Source organism: Bombyx mori, chromosome 5 (genome assembly GCF_030269925.1).
Source record: "Bombyx mori chromosome 5, ASM3026992v2".
NCBI lineage: Eukaryota > Metazoa > Arthropoda > Insecta > Lepidoptera > Bombycidae > Bombyx > Bombyx mori.
This window is the reverse complement of record NC_085111.1, coordinates 15,920,635-15,945,520: the sequence shown is the minus strand read 5'-3', so window position 1 is coordinate 15,945,520 and position 24,886 is coordinate 15,920,635. Positions and strand designations below refer to the sequence as shown.

General features: G+C 37.9%; 1 protein-coding gene across 5 annotated transcripts in view; it reads left to right on the top strand.

The window, feature by feature from the left end:
* Positions 1-24,886, top strand: part of LOC101742650 (beta-arrestin-1-like) — a 92,158-nt gene that overhangs the window by 14,368 nt on the left and 52,904 nt on the right.

The window sequence follows — 24,886 nt, the reverse complement described above, 5'->3', positions numbered from 1 at the left end:
TTTACCTTACCTTTAAAAGTCGTGGCCTCCGCAGGCGAGTGCGTACCAATTTTCTAATACAATACAATAAAATTCCATGGTGAAGGAATAACATTCGGTAATTAAAATCAAACCATATATAAAAACAATATGATTTGCATAATTACTGGTAGTAGGACGTCTTGTGAGTCCGCACGGGTAGGTACCACCACTCTGCCTATTTCTGCCGTGAAGTAGTAATGCGTTTGGGTTTAAAGGGTGGGGCAGCTGTTGTAACTATACTGAGACGTTAGAACTCATATCCTAAGGTGGGTGGGGTAGCATTTACGTTGTAGATTTCTATGGATTCCGGTAACCACTTAACACCAGGTGGGCTGCGAGCTCGTCAACCTAAGCAGTAAAAATAAAAAAAAGCCACCAGGTGGGCTGTTATTTCAGCCACAGTATTATAGTGTATTAAAAATATAATACATAATATTGTTATGAGACGGTTCGTCAAAATGTATAAAATATTCTATTTATAAAGATATTCACTGAATTAACTTCGTCAGTGAGCACTTAGAATCTCAAGTCGCAATACTCCTCCGTAAAAATGTTGTCAATCATAGCTTTGGAAAGAACTTTTCATAAAAAGCGAAGGAATTCAATGATTACGCCTATGTACGTGACGGTATGCCACTGCCGTGTAAGAATGCCTACAGGTTGAACAGGTGCAAATACCAAGAATATCTGATATTTATTGATTCGCCAACAGCGCTTTGTTCATCGGAGGCAAGTGACGGGTTTTTTGTGAAAATTGAATTTACGGACATCCATCAAAGTCATACCTGACGCGCCTTCCGAACCTTATATGGGAAATGTGTGGCATCGTATCAGAAATTAAACACGAAAAATTTAACCACAAATCTATACTAATATTATAAAGAGGAAAGATTTGTTTGTTTGTTTGTATTGAATAGGCTCCGAAACTACTGAACCGATTTGAAAAATTATTTCACTGTTTGGAAGCTACACTATTCCCGAGTGACATAGGCTATAATCTTTTTTGAAAAAAAATAGGGATCTTTACTTAAACTCAATAATGTAACCCAAGGTGTAAAAAAATTAGCTAAAATATTCTTCACATCGCGTGCCCTGTGAAAACTATTGATGATAGAATAAAATAATGTACTACGACTTTGTACAACACATTATTGTTTACAAAAAGTGTCGTGACAGCATATGTCTAACTATTATATTTATACCGCAATAAGTGTTCTTTTATTTAAAAAAATAAAACAACGTCAAATATCATTGAAGTTTTTGTTAAAGACCCGAGCGGAGCCGGAGTGGGACGCTAGTAAAATATAAAAAAGCTGCATGTTTTCATACAGACTGGATACGGTTTTTGTCCCTAGTGAACAAGCTAATTACTTTTACCATAATCGCTGATGAGATAACCTGTTCTTACATAACAATGAGCTCTCGTGGTATCTTATAGCATTCGGAACAGACAAATTGAAAACAGTGTTCAACCTGGAAAGTGATCATATTCAAGTACGAGATACCCATGGCGAAAACAGGAGGAGTAATTGGTGTGGTCGCGGTCAACATCGTAACGAGACTCCCGGACACCCCAAAAGACGCCCGACTTAGGAGTTTGCCTAAGCAGTGCTCCTGGTACACCGAAACACCCCGCTGGCACTGAACCAGTCGGTTGCCATTTAAAATTAAGTTTCAGCTAACCTCCTTCTAGCGGTCTTCGGTATAACCGCCATCATTGTCCGCAATTAGTAAACTATACACCAACTCTTACAAAGCGATATTAATGTTTTCAAAACATCTAAATGTGGATATTTTTGAAACTGCGATACAGTGATTTAAGCGGCACTTTAATAGCAACCGTTCAGAATTTGAAACTGTAAAAAAAGAAAAAGAATTACCGTGAAACATTTTACAAGAACAAATAAAGTCCCATAGTCCTCTCCTATAGTCCGCCACAATGAATGGTCCTCCGCCTTCCGCATCCAATCTTCTCCAGCATATTCCACAACTCATCGGTCCACCGAGCAGTGGACGCCCAACGCGCTACGGTACGCGGTCTTCAGTTCAGAACGCGTCTGCTCTTTCGGCCATCGGTTCTGCGATACGTATGTCCGGCCCATTGCCACTTCAGCTTGCTAATCTTTAGGGCTATGTCGGTTACTTTGATTTTTTCGACGGATTTCCTCATTTCTGACTCGACCTATCAAAGAAACTCCGAGCATACCCCTTTCTATTGCACGCTGAGTGACTTTGAACTTACGGACTAGACCTACGGTCAGTGTCAATATTTTTCTTCTTATTATCAGCCCATGGACGTCCACTGCTGGACATAGGCCTCCCCCAAGCCTCGCTACAAAGACCGGTCCTGCGTTGCCTGCATCCAGCGGATCCCCGCGAACCTCAATAGATCGTCGGCCCATCTCGTGGAAGGCCTACCGACGCTACGTCTTCCAGTACGCGGTCGCCACTCAAGAACTTTTTGGCCCCAACGGCCATCCGTTCAATGTCAATAAATAGTTTTATTTTTTATTTTTTTTTTATTGCTCACAGCCCACCTGGTGTTAAGTAGTTACTGGAGCCCATAGACATCTGCAATGTAAATGCGCCACCCACCTCGAGATATAAGTTCTAAGATCTCAGTATAGTTACAACGGCTACCCCACCCTTCGAACCGAAACGCATTACTGCTTCACGGCGGAAATAGGCGGGGTGGTGGTACCTACCCGTGCGGACTCCCAAGAGGTCCTACCACCAGTGAAAAATGCTCTATAACAAGGCAAAGTCAGTACGTACTTATTAAAGTCTGTAGTCTGCAGGTAATTTTGTGCGAAATGAAATATATAGCCTGACAAGAACTATATTTTGCCTTTGTAAGCTACTTATAAGAATTCAGTTTTACAAGTCAAAGAAAAATTACACATCGCTAGAGAATTGTTGTTGTAGTTGTTGTTGTATAAATAATATTCAACCTATTTATTAACTTTTTATACATAAAGATTAGAGACATTAGAGTTCCTTCTCTAATACTACCCACTTTGATTTCTTTTGGAGTGGTGTGATGAACACATAAAAAAATTGGAGTTTTTAATATACTCTTAGATTGTCGCGTAATTTTTTGGTAAAAAATTCGAATGAAACTTTTCCATAACTGTTAGTTTCGATTTTGGCCATATACAAAACGAACCTTGTTCGGCCATAGCTCACAATGATATATCACGACAAGCAATAACGATATCTGGCACGGTATAGGTACGATTTGATTAGATAACATATGTAACACTCAACACGCAAAACATTTTTCGATACCATTATGAACCCGTCGATAGTATTCCGAACGAATTCAGTAAATAGCAGCAGGATTTTATTACAACAATTTTGTATTCAACTTGAAATGTTCGTTTTCCATAATGTTTAATATTTGATCCTCCGGTTTTCGGGATGCTGCATTAAGCGAAATTTCCAAATGCTGCGATCCAGTGTGCTTAGTGCGAGTTTGTAACGTTCTCGATAGCGTTAAAGTTAGCTCATATTTGTATGGAATGGGATCGTTTGCGTACGTTTGCCGCTAGGGGCGCTGTTCCAACTGCATACAAAATTGGGTTAACTTTTACGCTATCGAGAACGTTAAGAAACTCGCACTAAGCATAGACCAGTGTTACGGTCTTTGGAATCAAGTTCTTTGGTCTTTAATTTGCCGGTAATAATTTAGTATTTCGCGATCATCCGGTCAAGCGATGTCGTCTATGATTACATATTGTGCAGTATACGACGTAGTTGATTGGTAAAATTTGGTAAGACGCAAACCCTTAATTCCTCAACCCTAAATAAACTTGGCTCTAATTACTGATGATAAGACGCCCTGTAAGCTCGCACGGGTGGATCTACCCTCATTCTGCATATTCCTGCCGTGAAGAAGTTTTACCATATAATTGAGATTTCGAATTTATGTTTCCAAGTGGACTGGTATTCAACTTGTGATGCCTATGGTCAAGGGTAACCCCACCACATAAGCCGTGAAGTTGTTCAGCGATGCCAAAAGTAAAGATTATCCTATAACAAGAAAAAAAGATAATATATATTATATTCATTCTCGGGTTGGCTAATCTAGGTCGGTATTTTAAAGTTATATAGGCCTCTAATAATTTATGGGATGTTTGACCTGAAATGTTTTAATTAGAAAGTATTTTTTTGTTAAATGTCCGCGCCTATATAGTCTGGAACACCCCACCTCATGGGATTACTATTGTATTGGAGTGTTGTAGGTGAAATAAAAGAGAACTGTTCAAGTCGACAATTCGTGTAATACTGTCATATTTTACTGTGTGCAGTTACAAATATAAGGTTAGGCGAGCTGCACACTACACCTCCCCCTTTTGAAAAAAAATATTATATTATTACATAATTCCTTTTTTTTTTTACTTAAACTAAATTACACAAAATATTATTAACTTTCATACTTTACTAACAAAAATCCAATAAAACAATCTTTTAAGTTACAAACTTCTTTGTATTATTTTTATGAATTATGTATGCTTTATTATCCTTTAAGATTTTAACATTTGGTGAGACATCTTCTATGACTTCGTATGGTCCTAAATAAATCTTATCTAACTTATCTCCTACTTGATTTTTAATTAATACTAAATCTCCTTTCTTATATTTTATTGAATTAATAGTTTTGTCAAAATTTATTTTTCTTAATTTTTTATTAAATAACAAATTGTTTCTTGCTTCAGCTTGTGCTCTTTGAAGTCTGTACTTTAGTTCTAAAGGGTAAGAATCAGGGTTATATAAGGGATCAACATATGAATTTTGTTCTATGTTAGACGGTAGATTACAATGTTTACCAAATACTAATTCAAATGGCGTGTATTTTGTCTCAGAGTGAATTGTAGTGTTAAATGAAAAGCACCAGAATGGAAGCCAACTGCTCCAATCTGTTTTATTATTATCACACTGAATCCTAAGATAAGCACCTAGAACCTTATGAGTGTTTTCCAAACCTCCAAGAGTCTCATGATGATAAGCTGTTGAATGCAGTTTTTTTATATGCAATAAATTGCAAATTTCAGTAAATACTGATGACATAAACTCTGTTCCCTGGTCTGTTATTATTTCTGTAGGGATACCATACCTCAGAATAAAATTATTTACAAATGATCGCGCTACTGAAACTGTATCCTTATTTTCTAAAGGATAAGCTTCAACATATTTAGTTAGATCACATTGTAACGTCAGAATATACTTATAATTAAAATTATCTAAATCTAATGACCCCATTAAATCTAAACTAACTCTCTCAAAAGCAGTGGATGCCGTGGATGTGATAACCATTGGCTCCTTTGTATGTCTATTGGAATGCTTTTGAATCTGACAACTTTTACATTTCTTTACGTATTCTGATACGTCATTGGTCATTCCTGGCCAATAATAATACTTCCTAATATTATTTAACATTCTGTTTACCCCCGCGTGGCCACTCGTGGGTAACAGGTGGAAGTCATTTAGGATCACAGTCCTTGTGTCTTTGTCAGTAATACTTGTCACATCTTTAATGACAAGTAACTTGGGAAAATCTTTCAAATGGCTTATTTCCTTTACAAAATTGTTTACAAGTCGTTCATAGCGCTTGCTTTTAATTATTACGAGCTCGTTTATTTTGATTTGCTTGCAAAAACGTTGTAATTCTCTCGTTAACACACTTACGGTAGACAACGATTGAGAAATTATAAAAATTGCCGATTTTTCAGGCACGAATTTGCAGTTACCATTATCACTAGTAAAATGTTTGAATTTTTCTATCTGTTTTAATGTATTTTTATTACAAAATAGAATCAATTCAACGCTGTCAATTGGTCGTTTGAGGATTTCCACTACTTTAGGTTGATCAGGCCTTGGAGTAGAGGATACCTCCGTAGTCATGTTATTATTGTCACAGTCAATACGTAACCTACGAGCCTGTGCTCTTGTCATGACCGATACTACATGCTGTTGCATTTCCTTTAAACTGTTGGATGTAATAGGTATCCGGCTCAATGCATCTGCAGCTGCGTTGTGCCGTCCTGGGACATAGCTGATTTCAAAATCGTACTCCTCAAGATATAATCTAAACTTAGTTAAACGGCTTGAAGGATCGGTCATATTAAATAAGTAAATCAATGGCTTATGGTCAGTTTTTATATAAAACTTTTGTGCACACTACACTATTGACCGCAGACTGTGTTTAGTTTTAGAGCGGACTGTATAAATATAATTTACAGCCTAGGTTCAGGTTAAATTGAAAAGGAAAAACGTGAAATTAATTAAAATTTTGCGGAACTACAAAACGACACTCGTAAAGAAAAAAAAAAGAATGTCGGTAATTAACGTTGGATAAGCCAACAGAGCGAGCAATCAAAACTGAGAAAGAAACAAATCTTGGTCGTGTTACTACGAATTCACTTCAAGTAGGTTTTTAATTAATTTGGATAATTTGATTAATTTCATCGTTTGAAGCTCGCTCACTTTTATAAATTTTAGTATTCGATAATAATTTATAAATGTCGGTACCGTTTTATGTAGAACTTATTAATTTTCACATTTAAACTTTTCATTAAAATGATAAACGATAATTTTGAAGTCGTTCGTGGCCTAAAGGATAAGACGTCCGGTGCATTCGTATGAAGCGATGCACCAGTGTTCGAATCCCGCAGGCGGGTACCAATTTTTACGTACCAAAATACGTACTCAACAAATGTTCACGATTGACTTCCACGGTGAAGGAGTAACATCGTGCAATAAAAATCAAACCCGCAAAATTATAAATTGCGTAATCACTGGTTGTAGGACCTCTTGGGAGTCCGCACGGGTAGGTACCACCACTCCGCCTATTTCCGCCGTGAAGCAGTAATGCGTTTCGGTTCGAAGGGTGAGGTAGCCGTTGTAACTATACTGAGACCTTAGAACTTATATCTCGAGGTGGGTGGCGCATTTACGTTGTAGATGTCTATGGGCTCCAGTAACCACTTAACATCAGGTGGGCTGTGAGCTCGTCCATCCATCTAAGCAATAATAATAAAAAAAACATTCTAAACTTTTTTATTGAAAAAGCGTTTAGATATCATAGTTGTAAATTTAGGAATTTAATCTAATTTTTTTCCGATTTCGTCGATATTATTAAAATTATTTTTAGGATTTAATCTCACGTCTATTAATATCATTATATTATTTCCGTTTAAGTTTTTAATTACACATATTTTGTTATTTATGTTTAAAATAATTATTTACCGTTTTCATAGTCACAACCGTTAAAAAGTAATTCGTCGACATTTGAATATTGCGGCAACTATCATCTATTTACCTATAAAATTTTCTAAATTTTATATTAAAGCATTTCACTTTTGTAAGAAAATGTAATAGTGAACTATAAAAAAAATGTATTACAAATTATTATAAATGCGTAAAAATGTGTAGCTTCCACACTCAGCCCGTGTGCTAACTATGTATCGATTAATAAAATTGTATTTTTAGCAACCAGATTACATAACTGGGCCTCCTGCTCACGATAAATAATCAGATGTACGTTTTAGATCGACCGGTCGCGTTTGCCCTGGCAACGACTTCCCCCCGGCACACTGTTCCATATTTTTTTCCTACCTAAGCTGATAGCCTTGAGAGGCTATTTCAGCGTAACCCTAACTAGTAGGTGAGCTCACGGGGCTCAAACTGGAGTGATGCTAACACTGACCCTAGCAAGAGCAGTGCTTCGCAGAATCTACCACCGGATCGGAAACGCGACCCACTAAGAAGATCCGGCGAGAAACTCAGTGGGCTGTGTCTATGGATTAATTCGCTCGTCGAGCCCTTCCTCGCAAGCGACGGGTTCGACGAGGACGGTGACCAGTGCTTGTGGTACCTAAAAGCACCGTTAATGGATCAGGAGGATCCGTAATGACGTGGTTTGGGCCACCGCCGTCTAGATTTATTTACCACGAAATCAACGATTTCAATATTTTTATGGTCTGTGTTTGTTTGTAATATGCGGCGTGTATAAACGACTCAGTTAATTTTGGTAAAACTTTTAAGCTTCTGAAACTGAACCATGTTATCTCGCTAAGATAACGAGACTGGAATGTAACGTTTAAATCCACGTTTTTTTCTTACCAATGTAACGCGGGCTCTCTCTTCTAGTACGTTCATAATATTGTCTATATTATATTAATACGTGAAGCAAAAACTTGTACCCCTTTTTTTTCATACCTATGCTGATAGCCTTGAGAGGCTATTTCAGCTTCACCCTAACGTTTGTAGGTGAGTTCGCAGGGCTCAACCGGAGAGTTGCTAACACTGACCCTAGCAACCGGATCGGAAACGCGACCCACTGAGAAGATCCGGCGAGAAACTCAGTGGGCTGTGTCTATGGGTTAGTTCGCTCGTCGAGCCCTTCGTCGCAAGCGACGGGTTCGACGAGGACGGTGACCGGGGTGCGGAATGCAAATATTTTATTTATATGCATTAATAATTCTTTAAATCAATAAAAAAAAACATTACACACACTACCATATATTTGACACACACACACACATGTATACGTTTTGTTTATTGTCAAACGTTTGTTATTGTTTTAAGTCTGTGGTCAAATTGAGAATAGGTTAATATTGTTTATCTTGAATATTATTTGTCTATAGTGTAGTATTGGCGAAATCTGTTATTATAGAAGTAAAATAGTCTTTAACAACAGAACCATAATATTAAAATATTCAAACTTATAATTTCAATTAATTATAGTCTAATTTCGACTACTACGGGACCACCAGTTATAATAAAATGTGATGCTAGTTTTAGCGGCAGGCAGCGGCTTGGCTCTGCCCCTGGCATTGCTGAAGTCCATGGGCGACGGTAACTACTCACCATCAGGTGGGCCGTATGATCGTCTGCCTATAAGGGCAATAAAAAAAAAAACTGATAGTATTGACGCACACTTACCAATGAAAATAATAAATAAATAAAATAAAATAAAATAAAAAGCCTTTTATTTCTTGCATTTAAAATGAAAACCAATGAAAATATCAGCTGTTAATTTTTACTAGCGCTTTTACTTATTTTAATTGTGCTAATGGTTACAAATTCTGAGCATTGGATGGCACGGCATATTGCACGTAGCTAGCTGCCCTTGGGAGTAGTATGACTTCTTCCATGTTTGTCCTGGCGCTTTGCTGATCAGCTCCGATCCGGTGTATGTACTTCCCTGGGCAAGCGTGCTCGGTCATGATCTGCGCCAGCCAGAAATTGAGACGTCTACGGTCGCAACTCACCCAGTCCCCGAAGATTGAGCATACCGCCTCGACGGTCCGCATACCTGTCCAGGGATCGGCCAGCCCTCTGAGAACCATGAGTCCAGTACCTACCTTAAAAAAAACCTTTTGCCCATATAACACTAGACCTTTGCTAGATAGCTTTGCTAGATATTTATTTATTATTTCGGAATAAAAGTGTAACAAACAAACATTTTTGCATTTGTTTTTTTGAGTTCGGACGAAGCTGTAATCATATATAAATATAATATAATATTACTAGTGAAATCGGGTCACGCCCCGCTGTGACTATCGCTAAATGTATAAAAAATATCGATTTCTAGAAACTATTCGTACGCCGCCTCGATTATGTAGATGGATAATAGAAACTTTCCATGTAGTGTCAACAATAACTGTACGAAGTTTCGGAGGAATGATTGAGTAATGCACGGACAGATAACAAACATATACACGTAGAAACATCGGAGACGTTTGTTTGTAAATTTTCGTTAAAATTTTTTTTATCTTAAAATATCAGAACAAAACGTACGAGTAACAAACATAATCACTAACGTTTTTATACTGGATGACGTCACATGAATAGTGTCTCAAGAAAACCTACAGCATTCCGAAGTAAACGAAACGGAATTTGGGTTACGTTTCTTTATTATTGTAATCTTAGGGGGTCTTCTCGTGAGCTTTGTTTCGGCGAATCGGTGAGACATCTATATCTCTGTTGCTTTCTCACTAAAAACGTTTCGAAAAGCCATCTTCGTTTAACGCCGAGTTACGCCATCGTAATTCTCTTTTTTTTTCCTACCTATGCTGCTAGCCTTGAGAGGCTATTTCAGCTTCTCCTTGGCGTGTAGGTGAGCTCACGGGGCTCAAACCGGGAATGTTGCTAACCCCAGCAAGAGCAGTGCTTCGCAGAATCTACCACCGGATCGGAAACGCGATCCACTGAGAAGATCCGGCGAGAAACTCAATGGGCTGTGTCTGTAGGTTAATTCACTCGTCGAGCCCTCCGTGGTTCGAGGACGGTGACTTATGCTTGTGGTACCTAAAAGCAACGTTAATGGATCGGGAGGATCCCGTAATGACGAGTAATTCCTCAATATTTCACCGTAAAACTGGAGGAAAATACAATCGTCCTGCTCTAACTTCATAAACAAAGACTGTGTGATTAAACGATATTTTCGGACATCGTACCATCGTCGTGTAACGGTATTGAGCGTTCGATCTCCGTAAATCTTTTATTACCCGCGGAGCGATTACGTTGTTTTATGTCCCTATATAACGTGAATGAACGTTCTAAGTAAGCAAATCATAATTAAAATTGCCGGAGTTTTATGATTCTGTCGACTTTCGTTTGTTCTCGAGTACTGACTAACTTAATTAATATTTTATTGACACTGAAGACTTATTTTTTTATTGCTTAGATGGTTGGTCGAGCTCACAGCCCACCTGGTGTGAAGTGGTTACTGGATTCCATAGACATCTACAACGTAAATGCGCCACCCACCTTGAGATATAAGTTCTAAGGTCTCAGTATAGTTACAACGGCTGCCCCGCCCTTCAAACCGAAACGCATTACTGCTTCACGGCATAAATGGGCAGGGTGGTGGTACATACCTGCGCGGACTCACAAGAGGTCCTACCACCAGTATATAAATATATATCGTATATAAATTTTCGACACAATAATTTACGACACGTGATATTTTATACTTTTTACTTGCACTAACGACCCAATTATCCGCTAGATGGTGAGCGGAAGTGATTTTGTTTAGCCCATACGAGCTTATTCTTTTGTTTCCTCCTTGAATAATAAAACTAAAACAACTAGTAGCTACCATGCGATAATTGCTTGCTATCTACTCGTGCTGTTTACATTATCCCCTTAATTTTTCATAAATTAATTTTGCACGTTTAAAATTACGAATTAGCGAACATATTTTATGAGGATCGCAAAATACACCCAAGACGTACATACGTAGCGAAAGTATTATGGAGCGTATTTTGTAGATGAAAGTTATTTTCGAATTTTTCAGAGGAAGTGTGAAAATAGCCCCGATAATTAACAAATTAAAGAGCGTATGGTTAGCACGGTATGGGCATGTGATGCGTAGAGAGAAGATGCACGTGACTAGGAGAGGTATGGAAATGGTAGTGCAATATAAAGGGGGAAGAGGTCGACCGAAGAAGACATGGATGGCGTGTGTGAATGACGATATCAGAGAGAGAGAATATTGAGTATTGAGATGACGGCTGATAGAAGAGAATGAAATAGAAAAATTCGCTGTGCCGACCCCACCTAATGGGATAAGGTGGAGAAAAAGAAGAAAGTCGTTTTCGAATTTTGCATAAATAAATTATCATGGACCTCCGTATCCTAATCGGAAAAGTTTGACCAAGTTAACGACAATTTAAAGTAGAATGAAGATTGATTTGAGGAACTTTTGAAATTTCCACATGAAATTTTCCAACGTCAACACATTAATATTTATCTAATGAATTTATAGAAATAACACGCGACTAATGAAACTTTTAATCACGTAGTACCACGCCAATAAGTAGCAGTAATTGACTGTAATGGATGCTAGTTAAAGCGACGGCCAACATATTGCGGATGACCTTGACCATGTAAAAAGCAATAGGCCTTGACATGCGTACACGCACCTGTATTATAGCATCTGGGATTTGATATTTGCTAAATCTTATTTAATCATATTATTTACGATTAGTTCCCTCCAAAGACTTATATTTATCATTATACAGCTACATCAAGCAAGTGCTCTTATCCTCATTCATAGCTTTTCCTATTGGAGGCAAGTATTCATTCGACTTATCTTAAAACTTACCTTAGGAGTCTTTTAAACCCCAAATGCTTTTAAGTTTTATAAGGATTCACAAAAAGCTTTTTGATATTGAAAGAATATCATAATTTAGCAAAGATTAAGCTAAAAGCCTTTTAAATCTGATAATGTTGAAAATTGTCAAAATATCATTAAAAGGATTTGCTGAATGATAATATACAAAATAAACATGAAATTAATTAAAATTAGTCATTTATATACCATTCTTACCAATATGATTCAATTGCGCAATTGATCTTTGAAACCCTAGGTGACTGACTTCACTGAAGTCGTCGTGACCTAAAGGTTAAGACGCCCGGTGCGTAAGTAACAAACGATGTGATTGCGCCAGTGTTCGAATCCCACAAGCCGGTACCAATTTTTCCAATAAAATATAAAAAAAAATTAAAATAAGCACCGATATTTAAATTTTAAGTCACATAATGCTGAATTAAAATACTAACAACATTATGAAAATTTATCTAAATCGTTTCTAAAAAAACCAGACCCAGTAACTAAATACGACATGAAATATAAATGATATAAAAAACACGGTCGCGTGTGACACGCGTGTGATCTGATAACACTCAGATTACAAATGCTCGCATTGTTCCCGTTAGAGTAGGTAGTTAATTATATCGTAAAAAATACTTGTGTTAAATACGCATAAAAATGATTAAATACTATTTTTGTACGTACTAATGTAATTTAAAGGGCCTCTTTGTTCTGCGTTTATGTTATCTATGGCTTTTTTACGTTTTTCAAGTTCTCGGCTGTTTCATAACAGATTTGTTCAACCAATTTAGGTTGTTAAAGGCAGGTGTTGACACGTACGATTAGTGGTAATAACTTGTAAATATCAATGAGTAGGGTTCCTAGTTAGGGTACAAATACGTGTTCCTTTTTTCTAAAATATTTTTTAGTAGTACGAGTTGTGTAGAATTCACGGTTGATAGTGTTAAAAATGTTTTGAAATTCGTTACGCATGCGTAGTGACAATTACACTTTCTTTCCCCTCCGAGCGTAGCTGGAATAGCCCCTTTAGCTACCAGTGATTAGGTAGAAAAAAATGCTTTCTCAACCACAAACATAAGCATGAGACTCCTCGAAAAATATTAACTACCTACTGTTCGCATAATATCATCATCAGCCTGTATCTCTCCACTACTGGATGTAGGCCTCTCCCATAGTCCGCCACAACGAACGATCCTCCGCCTTCCGCATCCAATCTCTCCCAGCATATCGCCGCAAGTCATCGGTCTAACGGGCAGGGAGACGCCCAACGCTGCGCTTACCGGTACGCGGTCTCCAGTCCGGAACACGTCTGCTCCATCGGCCATCGGTTCTGCGACACGTAGATATGTCCGGCCCATTGCCACTTCAGCTTGCTAATCTTTAGGGCTATGTCGGTTACTTTGGTTCTTTGACGGATTTCATAATTTCTGACTCGATCCATCAAAGAAACTCCGAGCATACCCCTTTCCATAGCACGCTGAGCGACTTTGAACTTACGGACCAGACCTACGATCAATGTCCACGTTTCAGCGCCATATGTCATGACCGGCAGTACGCAAGCGTTGAAGACTTTTGTCTTTAGGCATAATATACGACGTGTAAAAGGATTAATTTATTCTATACTAGCGACTCGCCCTCATTTCGCTTCGGAAACTGTAATTTATTATTGATTTCTCTACTATTTAATGGATGTTATTATACACATAAACATGCCTCTTCAATCACTCTATATATTAAAAAAAATCGCATCAAAATCCGTTGCGTAGTTTTAAAGATTTAAGCATACATAGTGTGATAGGGACAGAGAAAGCGACTTTGTTTTATACTATGTAGTGAAGATAGATGGTAGTACTGATGTATATACCTGATAAATAAATAAATAAAACTGCAACACAACTGAGTTGTTCCCAACAGGCAGGAGCCGACAGCCCATCTGATCATGAATGGCTCCTGTCGCTCATCAGCTCTTTGCGATTTAGATTGCAGCTGACATCCATAAGATCATAACTTTGACCGTTAATACATATAACACACTTGGTTTCAGCTACCGGCTCATTTGTGTCGTGATTTAACATTTACTACGGTACGGTATACCCAAAATTTTCTTCGTTTACCCACTCCACTATGCTCCTCTTATTCATTTTGATGATGTCAATTATTGGTGTTCGTTGTTGATAGGGAAAAAAATACTTTAATGAATTAACCATTTTAAAGAAACAATAAAGAAAAAAGAAACTACGTGCGCTTGCTCGCAACGACGTCAAACTTTTCTAAGCGATTCGTCTCAGTGACTATAAGTATTCTCACATTATAACACATGTACATACGTTCAAATGAAACTTCAGTCGCTAGCCTAATTCTTATTCACAAATAAAACTAAAAGTGGACTTTTTGGCGGGAACGCGAGGAGTGAAGTTGTGTGATTTGTTTTATTTTGTCTATTTAGTGTTTCTTCGGGTTTAAATGTGTAATAATGGTGGTTTATTAACTGTTTAACATCTGTGAAAGTGCACAAATGTGGGAAAATGAAACAAAGCCGCTGGACGTAACTTCTCGGGATCCTCCAAAAAGTCCACTGAAAAATCTTAGTAAATGACCACCATTTTACTGAGATTACATTTCATCCCATAACATCTCATTTCATTTCATTTAATTTCATCCCAGTTGATTAATGTCTCAAATTAATCATCTTCATTTCATTTCACTCCATAATATCATATTTCATAAAAATATGAATATAAATTAAAATAAGACATGACTTAAAGGTCTCCGTTACCACTCCATAAAATCCCTTTAAAAAAAAACGAAAAGTGTCTGTATGTGATTTCAAAATGGTTCTTTGTTAGCTCATCTTTGCACTTCATTAAAGCAAAACAAAAAACCGTATTGATTTAATTTTAGTTATCTGTTTGTTTGACCAGCGTTACCGCTGAAAAGGCTTAACCGATTCAGACGGCATTTTCTTTTTCAGTTATGGAATTATTTAATTCATGTATTAGGTTTATATTATATACTTTTATACCAAAAATATAAAGAGCTTCTTCGTAAATACCGAAAACAAACTAAGGTTAAGATTTGATTTACCATGAAATTGCAACGGGTCCCATTTGCTTGGCAGGTCGTAGATTCTTCATAGAGCAATTCACGTTGCTTTATCTCGAAAAATGCACCGTTGCTGTGGGATAGTTTTTTTACGTAACTATGGTAATAGAATATGTTCAGTTAATGCTTCATTTTTATTACCACAATCCATTAGTTTTGTTTGTTAAAAACTAAAAAAAGTGATATCTCTTCTGTTATGTTGGATGTTTAAATCTAATATGTAAATTTTGTAGGTGGGTAGTATTAGGTCGTCACCGTCTATAGAAAATGCGAAGATAGACCCTCGTACTCGGTTTTGTCCGTTTGTCAAACTTCGGTATCCGGCCGAGATACAAAGTATCTAGAGATTTTTTTGGTCAGGCGAAAACCGCCGCACTTTCGCCTAAGCATTGGAGTTGGTAGAGGACCATTTCGGAGTTGAACCGACAAAACCCCCCAGTCGCTCAACAACCTGCGTCCGAGTATATAGGCATAGTAGTATATGAGGCAAGGGGGGGGGGGTCTGTTTACTAACACCTACCGTGGAAACTCACGAAAACCTTAATATCTGAAGGCCGGCTGCATCTGTCATCGGATCGGAATCGCAGGGCTTCAGCGTCTGTTCCCTTCATTTTTTTAACAATCTACCCACGACTAAAATTTCAAAATTATTGGGCTTAAATACTATTACTACTACTATTACTACTTAAATCCGTACTACGTACGTATTATCCGTAATATCCGTACTACCTGGAGCCACTGCGGTCATCCACAGTGCGTTTCCAGAGGTATTTTTTGCCACGTACCATCGGGCTATGAAATGAGGGGGGAGGGGGGAGCACGGTGTTTCCCGAGCGCTATGACATGTCCTTCTTCAAACGAGGCTTGTGGAGAGCATTAAGCGGTAGACAGCGGCTTGGCTCTGCCCCTGGCATTGCTGAAGTCCATGGGCGACGGTAACCACTCACCATAGGTGGGCCGTATGCTCGTCTGCCTACAAGGGCAATAAAAAAAATTGATAATAATATTTTCGATTTGTTTGTTATGTTTTAGTATATTAAAGTTTTATTGTAATTGTAATTAGAAAGTGAGATTTTTGTAAATTAACATCGTTATTATAGTTTTTTTTTTTTTTTGAACGGTGGATGTTCAATAAAATTCAAGGAATAATTGTTTATTTTTTTAACATTGAATTTGAATATTTTACGTGTGACCTAAAAATATCTACTATAAATAGATGATAAAGATATCGCCAATTATACAAACTGAAGTAATTAACAAAGTTCTTTAACGCAGACAAGGACCTACAGAATAATATCTAGACATAAGTACTTGGTTTTAAAAGTTGTATAAACGAACTCGAGCTTTCGAGAGCTTCGTAAATCAATATTGTTACAGTATTAGATAATATAATTACTGTGTTCGTATCTGCTGATCTTTCTTTTGTTGTTACGTTACGATCCGTTGCCTAATGTATTTAGTAATAAAAAACAAAAATTGTATGTCAGAAACGGAATTAAAATAAAGTGTCAGCTGTCACACGTTTTTTTTTTCTCAATTTTTGATTACCTTTGACTACCTAGCTTCCCTCTATTTTCAAGAGCTTTGTTAGTATCGGTCTGGCCCTCGACGGCCATGAAGCTGAAATCCAATTTCTAAACGGAAACGAAACAGCACGATATAATCTCCTGGTTTTCACTGAGTCACTCGTGAACATATTATGACAGGTTGGGTACTTAATAGGGTACCTATAAAAAACGAAAAAGCTGGTAGTCCGAATCGATTCACATCGATATCAATAAACCCGACTTTTTATTGTCATACTAGCTGACCCGGCAGACTTCGCAGTGCCTCAATCGATAAATAAAATAAAATAAACTTAAAACAAACAAAAGGAATCCGTCCGATGGGGGGGGACATCAAAGGAAAAACAAAATTGTTATTTTTATTTAATTCCGAGCATTTTCATATTTATTTTAAACCTTTTAAACCTTCTCTGGACTTCCACAAATCATTCAAGATCAAAATTAGCCAAATCGGTCCAGCCGTTCTCGAGTTTTAGCGAGACTAACGAACAGCAATTCATTTTTATATATAGAGATAGATTATCGTGAGCGGAGGCCCCCGGGTCATAAAATAATGTAACGTCATCACGACGTCATTAAACTATCGCAGTTTATATAGTGAAACAGTAGAGCAAATAGAAATGGCTTACGATGCTCCTCTAGGCGTATGACGTTGTTTTCTCAGACCTGAACGGGTCGGTGATTTGATCGATAACTAAGTCTGTATCGGCTGCTATCTGTGAAAATGGGAAATTTCTGGTTTGGTAACTACTAAACATTCTCATCTGCCTTAGATTTAAAATCAGTATCTAACTGTTTTTTTTTTCTTTCTATGATTTCCAAATCCAAATCCAAATTGAATTAAATCCAACCGCAGATTTAGCGCCGCCGGCAGATTTATTTTTACCTTCCCAATTTTTAGAAGTTTTAAGGATCGTAAAATATGCAGGCGACAAGGCACCTGCAGCACTGGAGATCGATTGGATAGGTCTATGTTCAGCAATGCACGGCTATAAATAAGGCTGAGATGATGATTTATTTGTGGCACAAAACTATAATTTGCGTGATTACTGGTGGTAGGACCTCTTGTGAGTCCGCACGGGTAAGTACCACCGCCCTGCCTATTTCTGCCGTGAAGCAGTAATGCGTTTCGGTGTAAAGGATGGGGCAGCCGTTGTAACTATACTGAGACCTTAGAACTTATATCTCAAGGTGGGTGGCGCATTTACGTGGTAGGTGTCAGGTGACCTATATGAGCAATAAATAAAAAATATATCACCACGTTCATTCAATATCCATGACGTAAATGAGTATCGTGGGCTCATATGTTTCTTGTGAGTGCATTTTTTCAATTGCGTATCTCTTATCTCGATCGTAAATACTCAAATGAACGTTACTCTGTTTGTGTAAACATAGCTACTATTGCATTTGAATTACAAATGTTGTAGCTATAAAAGATACGTCATTGTCCGGACCGCATCACGTTCGGCGCCGGATATAACCATATTCATAAAACAACAGACATTTGCTTCGCCTTTTAATTTATGTTCTCTGTCTACGTATTAACTTATGGATCGTGAATTACGACTTGTAACTGTTTGTAAATCGTTAGCCCTAAAGTCATCAAGCGATCCGGATTAAAGGGCAGGATAGCGCTTGTTCAAATGTATTGCGGTACCTAGCACACGCTATATTTTCCATGAAGTTCGGCAGCTGATAAATGTGATGCTGGATGTGGTAATTTAATACTATCGACGGCACGGCCATTTTACTGGTGGTAGGACCTCTTGTGAGTCCGCGCGGGTGGACACCACCACCCTGCCTATTTCTGCCGTGAAGCAGTAATGCGTTTCGGTTTGAAGCGTGGGGCAGCCGTTGTAACTATACTTGAGACCTTAGAACTTATATCTCAAGGTGTGTGGCGCGTTTACGTTGTAGATGTCTATGGCTTCCAGTAAACACTTAACACCAGGTGGGCTGTGAGCTCGTCCACCCATCTAAGCAATAAAAAGAAAGAAAAAAAACTAATTTATAAACGAAAGATGAAATCGCTCTATTGGTGTACCTATAAAATGATGAATTGTCTAATGAATTCCCCACCTGTTAGATGTCGGCCGTTTTAAAATAGCTGAACCGAAAATATAAAATGTGTTATTTGAATATTCCAAGGGAATGAAAGAATGCGCTTCGTATTTAAGAGGTATTACGAGATGAGCAAAAATGAAATACCGTAAATTGATGGATTGGACGGCAGACTTAACGTATTTTCTCAATTTAAATTACATTGATTTATAATGACAATAGACTTAAAATTAAGGATTCCATAGACAGCCCACCGCACGAACATCTCGGTCCTACATCAGCTTAAAATGGAGAACGCTCAACGCCTGTCTGCCACCTGTCTGCAACGCATAATGCGCTACTTTGGCCACGTTGCCCGCAGAGGTGTAGACAACTTGGAACGTCTGATGGTCACTGGGAAAGTAGAAGGAAAGCGTCCTAAAGGCCGGAGCCCCAAACGTTGGTCCGACCAGATCTCCGAGCATACCAGCGGACCACTTAGCGCTGCACTACACCAGGCAACTGACCGGAACCGATGGAGGCTGACAGTCGACAAGCTAAAACGGAGTCACGATCCTCAGCAATGAGGGAGCGATGGAGAAGAAGAAGAAGAAGAAGACTTAAGAGAGGAAAAAACATAATTGAAACTAAACAAAGAGACATTATTATATACTTTTTTGCTAGACATTTTATTTATATTATAATTCCGGTATACTATATGAAATGTGTATGAACATAATATGGATGTAAAATCTGAAGTAAATGAAATGAAAAGAAAAAAACTATATGGCAGAAGTAGAAGGAAAGTGTATGTTGCACGAAATATTCGGTATTTATTTATATATTTAATTATTTATTTATCAGGCACACAATACATATTACAAGCTAAAAAAGAAAAGATACACAATAACTAACAATTAAAAATATATTGCTTGTAACATAAGCCATGCGCGCACAATTAATCAGGAGAAATGTGCTAAGTACCCAATGCTCATTACAACTATAGAACAAGACAGCACAATAACGAAAAAAAACAAGCACCATTAATAATATCTCTTGATTTCTAATACTGTTTTGCTCTTCTGAAACCCGATTGCTTTACGGTATAAATAGACAAGATAAAGTATAAAAATTTCAAACCTTTCAAAGACATCGACAGAGGATCAGTACTCAGCTCTTTCTTTGTACAGAAATATCTCTGTATTTTTTCCGTCCTAAATAATACATTTGAAATGGGAGCCTATTTCTGTACTGAATTAATTCATAGGGATAAAAACGTAATGTGATGCAAACATTTTTGTCATTCAGATATATTTTATTCAAGTAAGATTATCAAAAGGAGGTGTTGTCAGGATTAGGTTTGAAATAAAAATATTGGACCTTGGATTGACTTGTTGAAGACACATCCTATAAAATGTTACCTAAATTGTAAAATTGTAATCGTATCAAGCTACAAAGACTACCAAACTTAGAAATGAAAATAGATGTAATTTTGAAAATATGTAGATGTAATTAAACCATAATACATGTCATCTTAATATACGAGTAGTAAATATTGAATAAATTCAATTTAAAAATTTGCATAAATTGTAGTAGGTTCTATTGTGCGGCCGCACGTGTAGGTAATACTAAACGCTATCTCATGCATTTCGGCATTCGCGAGAGGTAGACATAATTTAAAAATATTTTTACGGTTTAATATTGCATTTTTTATTTTCATTGTATTATTGCCGTCATTTCTGGTGTACTTTACGTCATCGATGATGCACTTAAATTAGTTATGGATAAGCAACCCAAGCACTCAACAAAAATGTTTACGGGCATCGGCCAGTAGATGGCTTCGCTTCGATTCGTTTGTCATCGCTCCTGTAGATGGCAGTAACATATTACCTATCCTATATTTTATTTTCAATGAAGGATTTTGAAAATTATCAGTAACCACAAATTGATAAAATTTTATCAATTTGTTTATAGTAAATAGACTCATATGATTTTTTACTTTTTATTTTCTGTGTTTAACATATAAGCTTAAGGGCATTCGCTACAAGATGTCGCTAGTTTCCATACAAAAAAAAATATTTGTCTTAAAGTATTGCAGTTTCAGGGCTCTGCTTTACGTACGCGTCATTAATAGATATATGCAGAAAACTCTGTGCAAGCAAGATATGCTCTTTAGAATTACCTATGAACTTTATCTTGCCTATGAGCTTCCCAGTCTAAGTGGGCCTTCAGCACATGCTCATTTAGGACAGTAAAAACCATTTAAGGATAGAATAACCATTTTTTAATTCCACGTTTTTATCACTTCGAACATGATAGTAATTTTACACGCGATTTTAGCGACCGTGCACACGAAAACGGTGTTTTAATGAAACCTCAAAACTGTGTGAAGAGGATCATTGTTAACGACTCAACAAACCTCTGTAATGAGTAGTAGTGCTTCTCGATCATGTCTCTTGTTAAATTTTTTATGAAACATGGGAACATTTACTGGTGGTAGGACCTCTTGTGAGTCCGCGCGGATGGGTACCACCACCACCGCCTATTTCTGCCGTGAAGCAGTAATGCGTTTCGGTTTTGAAGGGCGGGGCAGCCGTTGTAACTAAACTTGAGACCTTAGAACTTTTATCTCAAGGTGGGTGGCGCATTACATTATGGATGTCTATGGGCTCCAGTAACCACTTAACACCAGGTGGGCTGTGAGGTCGTCCACCCATCTAAGCATTAAAAAAAAGAACAAGTTTTTTCGCATATTTTATATTAACGCGAGGCTACATAGTCAAGTTTATAAAAAAATCAGCATCCGTAAATTCTTCATGGGTTTAATTATGTTTATTTTGAGGACCGACTTTAACCGATCGTCCTAACACAGCCTAATTGCTGAATCACTTAATTAGAAGTATTGAAACAATTTTATCACTGTCAAGCACAGCAGCAAGCTTTATCTAGTCTGTATTGCAGATACATTGATGTTAAGATAGGCGAAGATCATGAGCCGTGCTGGCATAGTGTTGTTTGGTTGAAACTGATTACAGCATAAGTTAGTCGCACGCCGTCACCGGCTCGTATGATTCCTGTGCTCCTCCTCCGTGCGTCGTATTCCTCAGTGCTGAGGGTCGTGACCCTTACGGAGCACTTTTGTTAGGACTATGATCCTCCATTCACTCCTGTCCTCCGCGCAGTGGACAGCGACATTGACGCTGGATTCCGCTTAATTTTTACGACGCTTAATTTGATCGGACCAGCGCATGGGACTACGCCCCCTATGCTTCTTTCCTTCCACTTTGCCGGATTCCTGTGCTGTATACGTAGAAATCTGGTTTCTTTAACTATATGTAATTAAACCCAATAAAAGTCTTAAATACACGTTCTACTGTGTTTTGATTCACGCCCCAATAGTTGAAATGAAACAGCCTTCATAATTACATTTCGACTTACACGCCAAACTTTCTGCTACTCATTAGGAAACGCTTAATTCACTTCTGTTAAGTTACCTTTTAATGCAAAAAGTTCGTAAGTCCATCCGCTGTTCTGCGGTATACATTTCATAGTGTAGGACCACTATTCTGTCCTCTTTTTTTTCCCTACCTATGCTGATAGCCTTGAGAGGCTATGTCAGCTTACCCTAGCATGTGTAGGTGAGCACACGGGGCTCAAAACAGAGAGTTGCTAATACTGACCCTAGCAAGAGCAGTGCTTCGCAGAATCTACCACCGGATCGGAAACGCGACCCACTGAGAAGATCCGGCGAGAAACTCAGTGGGCTGGGTCTGTGGGTTAATTCGCTCGTCGAGCCCTTAGTCACAAGCGACGTGTTCGACGAGGACGGTGACCGGATTCTGTCCTCTTTGAGGTCTATAAGTACATAATAGCAAGCGAAGCGGAAAATGAGATTGACATTTAAGAAACTGCTTTGTAAACTCTGAGTAATGTCATCTTCCTAACTGGCCTTCGTAAACATACTCCACATTGGTAATTTGGTCGCCAATACACTGAACAATTTAAAAAGCAAAACAGATATTTGTACAGAGAAAGTTGCCCTTGTGTGTACCTAAGCTTTCGGTTGTAGTAAGTAATATTAAGGACGAGAGGTCGCTTATTGGTTTTCTCCGGTAAAAGCTTCCTTTTCGGTATTGATGTAAAGGAAATCTAATAACGAGCGGTTGCCGCTGTACTTGTGTACTGTTAGGTGCCTATGTACTTTTAGTGTATGATTTCAGTATTAGGAGCTGTTAAATTTATACGTAGTATATACATACTATTACTGTGACTAGCGGTCGCCCGGTAGTCGAAATTCGACTATAATTAATTGAAATTATAAGTTTGTACACTATATATTAAGATTCTATTTTCAAAGACCTTTATATTTCTATAATCACAAATTTCGCCAAGACTACACTATAGAAAAATATTAATAAAGATAAACAATATTTAATCTATTCTCAATTTGACAACAGATGTCAAGAACAAAACAAAAGTGTGTGCGTCAAATACATTATAGTGTGTGTAATGGTTTTTTATTGATTTAATGTATTTTTTAGCCATAATTTAAAAAAAAATATCATTGTGCACTCCTTCTCTATATTCTCTGTAAGTGTGGGAAATTTCATACTCCTCCGTCCGCGCAATTTTCGTAAAAAGGGATACAAAGTTTTTCCTTCACGTGTTAATATATAGATGTAGGCAAGGAACATAACTTCCAAATAAATTAGAACTCAATTACGTGGTTTTCATTAGGTCTGTGGTTAATTGTGTTTCGTGTTTTTTATGTTGCAAGTCGTCGTGGCCTAAAGGATAAAGACGTCCGGTGCATTCGTGTTGAGCGATGCACCGGTGTTCGAATTCATGGCGGGTACAAATTTTTCTAATGAAATACGTAGGTACTCAATATATGTTCACGATTGACTTCCACGGTGAAGGAATAACATCGTGTAATAAAAATCAATCCTGAAGGTTGGCCGTTAGCTTTCTATATTCGTTTTTATCTGCAGCCAGCCGGAACAGCTGTTCGACGGAGGCAATACCTTCAGGATTGAAGAGGCACTGGAAGAAGAAGAAGAATAAAAATCAAACCCGCAAAATTATAATTTGGTGGTAGGACCACTTGTGAGTCCGCGCGGGTAGGTACCACCACCCTGCCTATTTCTGCCTTGAAGCAGTAATGCGTTTCGGTTTGTAGGGTAGGGCAGCCGTTGTAGCTATACTGAGACCTTAGAACCCATATCTGAAGGTGGGTGGCGCATTTACGTCGTAGATGCCTATAGGCTCCAGTAACCACTTAACACCAGGTGGGTTGTGAGCTCATCCACCCATCTAAGCAATTGAAAAAAAGAAATCCCAATCAAGAATTACTGTTTAAAGGGTATCACGACAGCTATTTTAATACAAAAGAATAGAGACTTCGAAATCATATAGCAAAGCGATAGGATCTATGGCGTAGTGTTGAGTCTATAGGCTTAGATAACAGCGGAACATCATATTGTGGAAGAGCTCGTATGTCTATGCGAAATAAAATCGATTAGGAATTACGTAACTACGTGAAACCTTAAGATACCGATTCCACGGACGATTCATCATCAGCCTGTATCTCTCCACTGCTGGATGTAGGCCTCTCCCATAGTCCGCCACAATGAACGATCCTCTCCGCCTTCCGTATCCAATCTCTCCCAGCATATCGCCGCAAGTCATCGGTCCAACGGGCAGGGGGACGCCCAACGCTGCGCTTACACGGACGATTGATCACTGACAACTAACATTTTTTGCTCTACGTTTTAACAATTAGACGGATTAATTTACAAATACAGCTGTAGGTACCCAAATGTCAGAATCTTAACCAAACAAAATAGATATCTATCGAGCAAAAAACTCATATAACTATACAGAATCGGTGAAGCGACGTAACGAACCCCGATACAAACTCTCGACTTGAGTTTATCATCTTTATTTTCGAGGCAGGTAAAAATCTAAATTAATAGTGGCACGTGATCAAACAGTAAACAATTTTGTTGTTGTAAAATAAAAATGTTTTTAGTAT